The sequence below is a fragment of the Triticum urartu genome, chromosome 1A (genome assembly GCF_056163025.1).
Source record: "Triticum urartu cultivar PI428250 chromosome 1A, HENAU_Tu73, whole genome shotgun sequence".
Lineage (NCBI taxonomy): Eukaryota > Viridiplantae > Streptophyta > Magnoliopsida > Poales > Poaceae > Triticum > Triticum urartu.
The window spans coordinates 412562501-412572929 of NC_141873.1; positions in this window are offsets into that span (position 1 = coordinate 412562501).

The window sequence follows — 10429 nt, forward strand, 5'->3', positions numbered from 1 at the left end:
GGGACTCTGGCTGGAACGCTTATCCTAGCTCGGAAAAAGGAATCCATGGCAAACAAGCAATCAAATCCGTCATGACCTGCAAACTGGCATGACACGCCAGGTCAGTACTTTGAATGTACTTGCAAGCTCATAGCACCCAAAGCAATCAAGACAAGCAATAGCATGGCAATTACAGATTATTAAGCAATGATGATCACGATACTACCAGAACAACATGGCATGTATAACATAATACAACTAGAATGATACAAGCATGGCATAAACATATGAACATGATGAGACTAGCATGCAACATGATGAAACTATCATGCACCAACTTACTCTACTCGGGTTACATCATAACTATCACATGCATCACTTACCATCACGGACATCACACGATCATCTCAGGATCCAATCAAGCTTGGTATTAACAATACCGTAGTAATCGTTTATGACCACAAGGAGCATGACCCTTACCCTTGACTTTCGCATACCATCCCAAATATCAAACAAGTTGGTAATCAGGATACCACAGTGATCCTCTCTCGATCACATAAATATCAACCAACTTCTTTGATCATCGAGCCAGGGTTGTTATTAAGCACATTATTATTATTAATAATAATAATATTTTTATTATTATTATTATTATTATTATTACTGTTGACCCATAGTGTGACCAACATGCACTGGGGCCATATCCACGGGCGCAGCTATCGATAGATTGAACACACACTCTGCAGAGGTTAGCACACTGTACCCACACCACGGAACCCGTGGCCTCGCACTCCCATTCAGGTGGACCAACGGCATTCCGACAAAACTGTCCGACTGCCATGACACTCTCTCTGTCACTCCAACCAACTCCCCTTTGGGCTATGTCCTGGGTGGCCCCGTGCCTACCAAAGGCACCAACAGCCACCGTCGTGGCAAAGCGGTCCCAAACGGGGACAAGGATCCTTACAAAACAATGGGCACACAAGGCTTATGTCGTCCTACCTATCCAAGGTAGCGCCCGCGCATAACGTTCCCCCGCGGGAGGCACCGGCGAGAGGCATGACAATAGACCCAGTTAGGACCCCCCATGAGGTAAGCATGGTTGCGCTGGTCAGCTCAATATGGTGGCACCATGACTCAACCAACTGTTGTTCAAGTTCAATTTATTAATCCGGTTAAAATTGAATGCGATATGATGAATCATGATAAAAATAATAGGATGCAACTACAATGCATGAGCATGATATTAACAAAAGCATGGGGGTGCATCGCAATCAACGAGCTTAACAACATTTATCCAGATGAGCATGGCGTACTGATGAGCATGGATATCACCACTAGAACACTAAACATGACCACTAGCATCAACAATAAATACCATGCAATAAACTAACGATAAAACTACCATGCAGGTATTTAATCAACTGGATGCAAAGTAACATGCATAACAATGGTACTTGGAACAGACGATAGTTAGGCACCGAAGACCATCACCAACATGTAATAGTACCAAGCATTGCCAATATTAAAGTAATACTAGCACGAGGAACATACTAACAGCGTGCATGAAAACAAAGCATGACGGTAACCACCCACTACTAGGAAAAGGGCTATAGATGGAAATGACACTAATGGCGCACCAGACATGTGGTGCGCCATTAGTATATACTAATGGCGCACCATGTGTTGGTGTGCCATTAGTGTCCAAATACTAATGGTGCACCACATCCACGGTGCGCCATTAGTAACAAATTTTTTTATTTGTTTTTTCAAAACAACTAATGGCGCACCGTGGGAGTGGTGCGCCATTACTAGTTGGTGCGCCATTAGTAAAAAAAATTAATTTTTTTTCAAACTACTAATGGCGCACCACTCCCACGGTGCGCCATTAGTAAAAATTTAGTAATTTTTTTTAAAATTCTTTGAAAACTACTAATGGCGCACCGTGGGAGTGGTGCGCCATTACTAGTTGAACTAGTAATGGCGCACCACTCCCACGGTGCGCCATTAGTAACTTGGCCAGCACTTCCACCGAATGCACACCCCCCCCCCCCCCGTGGACCGCCTTTTCAGTTTAAAAAAATAAAAATAAATGATGGAAAGGTCAAAAAATAAAAGAAAATAAGTTTCCCATGTGATATGTGGTCTAGTTGTTGTGAAAATTTACAAATATGAATTTCGACTTTATTTGCGAAATCTCTCGAGAATTTGTAAAATGGGCATAACTTTCGCGTACGAACTCGGATGAAAAAGTTTTTTATATGAAAAATCATCTACTCGAAAAGTTACATCCGAATTTAACCGAGGGAACCCCGTTAAACATTTTCAAAATCCCCAAAAACCTAACAGAAAAAAGTTACAAGGCTTCTAAGATCCGGAGGCAAAAAAATTCAAAAAATTTCAAACTTACTAGTGGCGCACTGTATGCTAGATGCGCCACTAGTAACAGAAAAAAAATTGGTTTTGAAAAAAAAATTGAATTATTTTTCAAAATATGATACGTAATATGATCGAGAAGTTTGAAATATTTTTTCAAAATTTCATCATACTCATGAACATGAACAAAGTCCTAGACATCAGCAAGGTTTAATAGGATTGATATGATAGATATATCAACAAGTGCCTGTGAAGTGAGGTGGTGCTGGGGTTGGATAGAACTATGAAGTTAAGCGTGCTTGGGCTGGAATAGTGTGAGGATGGGTGACCTTTTGGGAAGTTTGACCACAGAGTGCGATTTGACCTGAGATTAAGCATATTGACTCGAGATTAAGCCATAGTGACCCGAGATTAAGAAAAAAATAAAAAAAATTGAATTTTAAAAAAAATGAAAAAAAAAATTGAATTTTTTTTTAAAAAAATGAAAAAAAATTGAAATTTTTTTATTACTAATGGCGCACTTCTATGTGGTGCGCCATTACTAAGTCAGATAGTAATGGCGCACCTCTAGGCATACTAATGGCGCACTACTGGTGCGCCATTAGTATCTGGTATACTAATGGCGCACCAGTGGTGCGCCATTAGTAAAAAATACTAGTGGCGTGATACTAATGGCGCACCAGTAGTGCGCCATTAGTAGGCAAAATTGGTGCGCCATTAGTAGGCCTTTTCCTAGTAGTGACCGATCCATAAGCATAACCGAAATACCAAATGCAGTAGCAAAACAAACAGACAGTTATTAAAGATTCAAGTTGAAAACCAATGCTTTTGCATGGCTATCATGCAAATGGTGGTTGTGGCTTGCCTGGGGATGAAGAAGGCTCCAGGGAGAAGTGCGGTGAAGCCGCGGAAACACTTGCCGGAAAGGGTTCTCTCTTGGAGGGGCTAATTAGGGGCAAGGGAAAAATGGTCAATTCTAGTATATCCAACCATAGTGAAAATGTTTCGAACAGAATGGGCTCGACCAGACAAAGAAGTGGGCTTTGTATTCACCTCATTTGGAGTTATGACTAAAAAGTTGTGAAGTGATGAAGATCAGAGACTTTTCTACAAAAATATCATCACAAACAAGTCCATGAGTGGATAAGGCGGAAGCGGTTTTCACAAAATACGCTTTCCGGAGAGGAAAACACATTCCTCGCCTAAGCCGCAAGGAAATAAGCCTTCGGAAAGGGAAAACATATTCGAGTGAATACGCTTCCACTTATCCACATCAGCATGGGCGGGGTTAACGCGGGGCCGGCTGCCGGCTCGCTTATAGGTGGGTCCCGCGGTGCTCTCTCTCTCCTCCCACAGATCTCCTTTTTCCTCTCGACAAAAGCAGGGGAGGCCATGGCCAGGCGCACATGCCGTCGCTCCCCAACTGCTCAGGCCGTCTCCAGCCGAACTCCGGCCACCGGTGGATGCGGGTGAGGACGCCACACCTTCCTGGCCAGGACACGAGCTCCGAGGAGGACCGAAGTAGTGATGGTGAAGACTCTGACAGGAATGGCTTTGGCCGAACTTGGAGCCGAGGCTACCGTGGATCCGGCGAAAAAGAAAGGAAGGGAGGCGGCTCACGAGGTAGTGAGGAGGTCTCTGGTGGTCATGGACTGACGGGAGGGCCTCAGCGTTGGGCGAATTTAGGCCGGAGGGGGCGGCGGACATGGCGGCGATGGAGGTCAGAGAGGGGCTCTGGTGCTCGGGCAAGTAGCCAGGTAGGACCAGAGGAGGGTGGGGAGGCTGGTGATGATGAGAGGAGGGGCTCGGGGTGGCTATATAGCCGAGCGGCAAGGGGGGCGAGGTGGCACGCACGCGGCTACATGTCTGTGCTCCGGCGATGGGCACACGCGGCCAAAGGTCACGGGGAGGGGTGGGAAGGCGACGAGGGAGGGAATGGATGAGTGGCACAGCTCACGGAGACGAGGGGCGCTCGAGGACACGAGGAGGAAGGCGTCGCGGCTCGAACAAAGCCGGTCGGCTACAGCGCTCCCGTGGGCGCTCACTGTTCAACGACGGGGACTTCTCTCCGAGGAAGAAGACGGAGGGGGAAATGGCTCCATGGGAATGGCAACAATGCGGGGAACGCACTAGACATGCCCGTGTGAGCTAACGCGATGACCACGTGCCGTGCCCAAGCAAAACGATGCTCTGGACGTAACCAATGATGCCAGAGCATGTGCAAACAATGCGGTCACCGCTGTTCCCGGCAAGGAGGGGACACAAAAGACTGCCATGAGCTGTCTAGTGATGAGTCCCTTCATAATAGAGGCTGAGGGAGTTGATGGATCGACAAAAGGAGCCAAGGAGAGGAATGTGGCATCGCTGCAAGTTTGCTACATCAAACTTGGACGTGCACTGCTGACCAACAGGGACTTGATTGGGTTAAGTGGTGTTGTCTGGGGTGTTTAGATAAGGAAGGACTACGATCCTATGAAGTTTGAAAGGAAATGGACCAAGATTTAATAGAGTTGCTTCACAACTGCTTCACTTGGTCTAGAATATGAATCATGAGGTAGAACTCACTAGTAGTAACCACTTTAGCTAAAATTTGGCAAGGATAGATTATTTGGGCATATGAGAGTGCCATAAAAATTTCATGCCATTTCGCCAAGCCAAAATGGTACTTCCTTCATAGCTATCCTCTCTGAATAGGAATTTGAGAAAATTATTGAGGGAAAATAGCTAGATGAAATGAGCCCAAATTTTTTGGAGATAGGTTAAATGGGTAGGATAAGGCCATAATGGGGCAAGATAAAATATACTTGCTTCACTAACTGAAAATTTGGACAGAAACTAAAGATTTTGAAGTTGTGCTCACAAGGATGCAGAGCATGAGCTCAAATCTTGCAGAGAGCTTTTATTTAAAGATATGAAAGACCATGAAAACTTTCAACTCAATTGGGTCAACCTAGCTAGTACTTCCTTCACAACCAATTCCCTCAGACAGGAACTTTGAAAAATTGCCCAGGAATATTTACTAGGCAAATTAAGTTGAAATTTTTCATGAGGCAATTATTTGGACATGAAAAGGTGTCGAAAAGGTTTGGGGTAAATTGGGAAAAGATAAATGGCACTTGCTTCACAATCTTCCATTCAGGACAGAATAGGAAAATAATTATTTGAGCATGATGAGGAACATGGAAAAAGAAATATTTTGCCATATTTAAGGAAGATATTAGCCAAACAATTAATGAGAATTATTTGGGAATTTTAGGAGTGATGGAAATATAGGTTGCTTCACAACCTAGGGTAAATTGACTTGTTCCTATAATAGAAAAGGAATATTACCAATAAAAAGAATATTGGGATTTGGGCTAGGATGAAAATGGAAAAGTCTAGGGAAGGATTTGGGTATGACGAGCCACTCTAGAAGCAAAGAAGAGTTCTTCTTCTTATGTTTCCAAACCACATAGCCACGAAAAAAGAAATCTCACGCAAAAATCTCAAAAAATCAAAAGAAAAAAGAAAGGGCCAAAAATCAGGTTGTTACAGAAATCCCGCGACATGTCATGTCCAAAGAAGATGAAGCGAAGACATCACTCATCACTCCATGTGGTACGTACTGCTTTGTCTGCATGCCATTCGGGTTGAAGAGTGCCGGGTCCACTTTTGCAAGAGAAGTCCAGATTGGTTTTGAGTCACAGTTACACAGAAATATAGAATCCTATATGGATGATATCATGGTCAAAACCAAGGATAAGGCCACCCTTATACAGGATTTGGAGGAGACATTTGCTAATCTGTGCAAGATCAATTTGAAGCTTAATCCGAAGAAGTGTGTGTTTGGTGTTCCCTCAGGCAAGCTACTTCGTTTCTTCGTGTCCCATGGGGGGATCGAAGCTAACCCCGACAATATCAAAGCCATCAAGAAGATTCAAGCGCCAAGGACTGTTAAGGATGTGAGGCGCTTGACGGGATGCATTGTCGTGCTAAGCAGATTCATCTCCAAGTCTGCCGAGCATGCCCTGCCGTTCTTTAAAATTTTGAAGAAGACAGGGCCTAGGAAGTGCACCCCAGAATCAGATGCCTCTCTACAAGAGTTGAAGGCCAACCTATCGTCTGTGCCTACCTGGGTTGCGCCCAAACCCCAAGAACCATTATTGCTATACTTGGCAGAAACCAACGAAGTGGTCAGTCTTATCGGATTGGGGTTCCGCAGACCCTTGAGAGGTTTTAATTCTAGGGTGCGTGCGAAGAACTCCCTCTTCCCAACCTGCCGGCTCAATGATCCCACACCCTAGCTCGACGAACCTAAGGGACAAGGGACACAACAGTTTATCCTGGTTCAGGCCACCTCGCGGTGTAATACCCTACTCCTGCTTTGTGGTGGATTGCCTCGAGGGGATGAGGATGAACTAGTATAGTTGACGAAAAGCCTCAGGAGGTGAGGTGTTCTTGAGCTCGATGATCTAGTGAGGTGGTCAGGGTGGAATGGATCCCCTCCCTCTCTACAGTGGTGGCTAGGTCCTATTTATAGTGGCCTTGGTCATCTTCAAAAATGTAGGCGGGAAGGGATCCCACAACGGCCAAATTCAAAGGGAAACAACTAGTACAAGCCATCCTGACAAGGCTCTGGTAGGGACACTGAAGTGGGCTCCGAGATTACCTTGACCTGTCGTCCTAGCGGTCTTGGTCTTGTTGCACCGATATGGAAACCTTTGCTTGTTTCCTCGGGACTCCGTGCCTGCGCGTGCCTCCTTGGCACCAAAGAGGATACTGGTACACTGTGCCCGCTGGCGCCCGCCTGGCCTTGGTCGTCATGTGAACCTCGCGAGGTGCACCTTGCCTTTATATCTCCGCTCCTCGGGAGCCAGCCTACTGAGGCCACCCCCCAGGGAGGTCTTGGTGTCGTCTGCCTTGTGAGGCTTGGCACCAACTGAGGGTCTTGGATTGTTGTTGCTGAAACTTGGCTGTACCGGGCCATCGAGGAGCCACGCCGTGGGCTGCAGGCAGGCAAGTCTGGATACCCCCTTTCCCAGGATGCTGACAGTAGCCCCCGGGCCCAAGGCGTGCTCTAACTTGGCTTCGAGCCGAAGCCAAAGGGAAAGGGCGGAGCACCACAGGCCCCAACCGCCTGTGGCCTTGGTCGACATGTGGCGATTGATGGGACATGGGCGCCTCCGCTTCCCCATGCTGCCTCGGCAACCGTTCGACTTGATGAGACTCTATTGTAGAGGAGAACCATCATTACGTGCGATCATGAAGGCCGGTGGTTGGCCTCCTCCTAGTAATAAATGAGGGGAGGGGTGGGGCCCCTCGCTCATCTCTGTCTTCTCGCAGTCCTCTTCTTATTTTTCCCGGTCTGTCCATCTTGATGGCTTGTCGTAGCACCCAAGGCGCCGTTGAAGTACATGACCCAGCCGTCTGGTGCTTCGCTCCCTGGTGAGAGGGACCGGTCCTACCCTGCTTCGGGCCCTGGGGCGTTGGTCCATTCCGCTACAAAGTCGGCGAGCGAAGCACCCTTAAAGACCCTGGTGGTGCTGAATTGTAGCGGGAATGCCTGCAGTTCGATGTTCCATTCAGCGACCATTCCCGCAACATTGGGGCTCCGGAGCACCCTCTCTAGCGGGTAAGCCGAGACGACCTTAATGGGGTGGCCTTGGAAGTAGTGGCGCAGCTTTCGTGAGGCAACGAGGAGCGTGAGTAGGAGCTTCTGTGGCATGGGGTAGCGTGCCCACGCGTCACGCAGTATTGTGGTGACGAAATACATCGGGTGCTCGATGAGGGCGTAAGTGCCGGTGGAGTCCGAGACATCCTAAGGTTGGGGTGTCTCCTGAGGCTGGGGGACCTCAGGAGCTCGGTCGCCTGTTGGGGCAACTACATCCTCAAGGGCGCCGTCTTGTGGGGCCTGGTCATCCGCTGGTGTTGCCGTGGCTTCACGGATGCCGTCTTGGGACTGCGTCGTTTTGACCAAGCACGTGGAGTCGTGTGGCAGGACTTTGGGCCGACATTCTTCCCCGACGGCCACCAGCGCCGCACTGGCTGAGTGAGGCGTGGCGGACAAGTAAAGCACCAGGGGCTCGAGTGGACACAGTGCCACCATCATCGGCGGGCTGATGAGGTATCTCTTGAGGTCTTGGAATGCGGTGTCAGCCTCCGGGGTCCACTCGAACAATCCCTTCTTCTTCATCAGCTTAAAGAATGGGAGGGCGTGCTCCCCTAGCTTGGAGATGAAGCTCCCTAGCGAGGTCACATAGCCCGCCAGCTTTTGCATTTCCTTAAGGATCTTTGGGGGACTCATCCTTTCTATCGCCTTGACCTTCTCTGGGTTTGACTCGATCCCCTTATGTGACACCAGAAAAACCCAACAGCTTGCTAGAGGGGATGCCAAATACGCATTTCTCCGGGTTGAGCCGCAAGTCCGCCTTGCGCAGACTGGCGAACATCTCTTCCAGGTCCTCAATGAAGGTCCTCGCCTCCTAAGACTTCACAACTATGTCGTCGACGTAGGTCTCAGCGTTCCTCCCGAGTTGTCTGCCCAAAGTGATGTGCATCAGCCGCTGGAAGGTTGCTCTGGCGTTACGCAGCCCAGAGGGCATGCAGGTGTAGTAGTACACCCCGCATGGGGTCAGGAAGGCCATCTTCTCGACATCTTGTACCGCCATCTTGATTTGGTGATACCATGAGAACGTGTACAAGAAGCACACCAGGTTGCACTCAGCGGTGGAGTCGACGATCTGGTCAATGCGTGGTAGCGGAAAGGGGTCTTGAGGAGACACCTTATTGAGGTTGGTGAATTCAACACACATGCGCTCCTTCCTCCCTTTCTTGGGCACGACGACCGGGTGTGCTAGCCACTCCGGGTACTGCACCTCGCGGATGACACGAGCTTCCTGTAGTTTGCGGGTCTCCTAGACGATGAACGATTGCTTCTCCGTGGACTACCGCCGCGCCTTCTGCTTTATTGGGCGCACATTGGGGCACACATTCAGGCGATGCTCAATCACTCCCCTTGGGACTCCAGCCAGGTACTTGGGCTCCCATGCGAACACCTCCTTGTTCTCGCGCAAGAAAACGACTAGTGCCCTTTCTTGGTCTGGGGCGAGGTTGGCACCTATGGTGAAGGTGGCTCCTGATGCCCCATCTTGGTCGACCGGCACCTGCTTCATCTCGGACCGGTCTTGAGAGAACAACTACTTCTTTTTTGCTGGCGCAACCCCCGGGGTCCCTTCCTCCACCGACGGCGCGTCAGCTACGGTACTGAAGGCGAGCTTGAGAGCCGCCAGCGCTTCCTTGGTGTCCCCGGCCACCGTGTGGATGTCGCTGCTTCCTGGCATCTTCATGAGGTTGTAGGCAAGGAGGGTTGCTGCCATGAACTTAGCTAAGGCCGGGTACCCAAGGATGGCATTGTACGGGAGGCCGATACGGGCGATGTCAAAGTCGATGAGTTCAGTGCGGTAGTTGTTACGGGTGCTGAAAGTGACTGGGAGGCGGATCTGTCCCAGAGGGCTGGTGGAGCCGTCGACGACCCCAGAGAACGGCTTGGTGGGGCGAAGCCGACCATGTGACACATGAACCAGGCTGATAGTTTCCACGGAGAGCATGTTGAGCCCGGCCCCGCCGTCGATGAGGGTCTTGGTTACCGCTACGTTGCATATGGTGGGGGTGAAGAGCATCGGGAGCGCGCCTGTGCCTGCGGTGGTCACACGATGGTCTCTTGAGTCGAAGGTGAGGTCGGCTTCGGGTGCCGCCCATCCTGGAGGAGCTCCCTGCTGCATGCGGGCGGCACCCACTTGGCAGAAGAACTGCTTGATGTGGCGGTCCGTGGGCGGTGCCTGAGGACCGCCGAGGTGGGCTGCAACGGCATGGGGAGCCGGTGCCGTGAAGTGCGCGAGGAAGAGGCCACGCAGCTCCTCCCAGGAGGCCACAGAAGACACTAGCAAGTTGAGAAGCCAGATGCGCGGCAAGCCAGTGAGGGCCATGGGGAACCAGTTGGCCATGACGTTTTCGTCACCGCCGGCCGCCCAAACGGCCTCGTCGTTGGCCTGGGGGAAACCTGCCGGATCCGCCGCGCCATCGTAGCGAGGCGGCA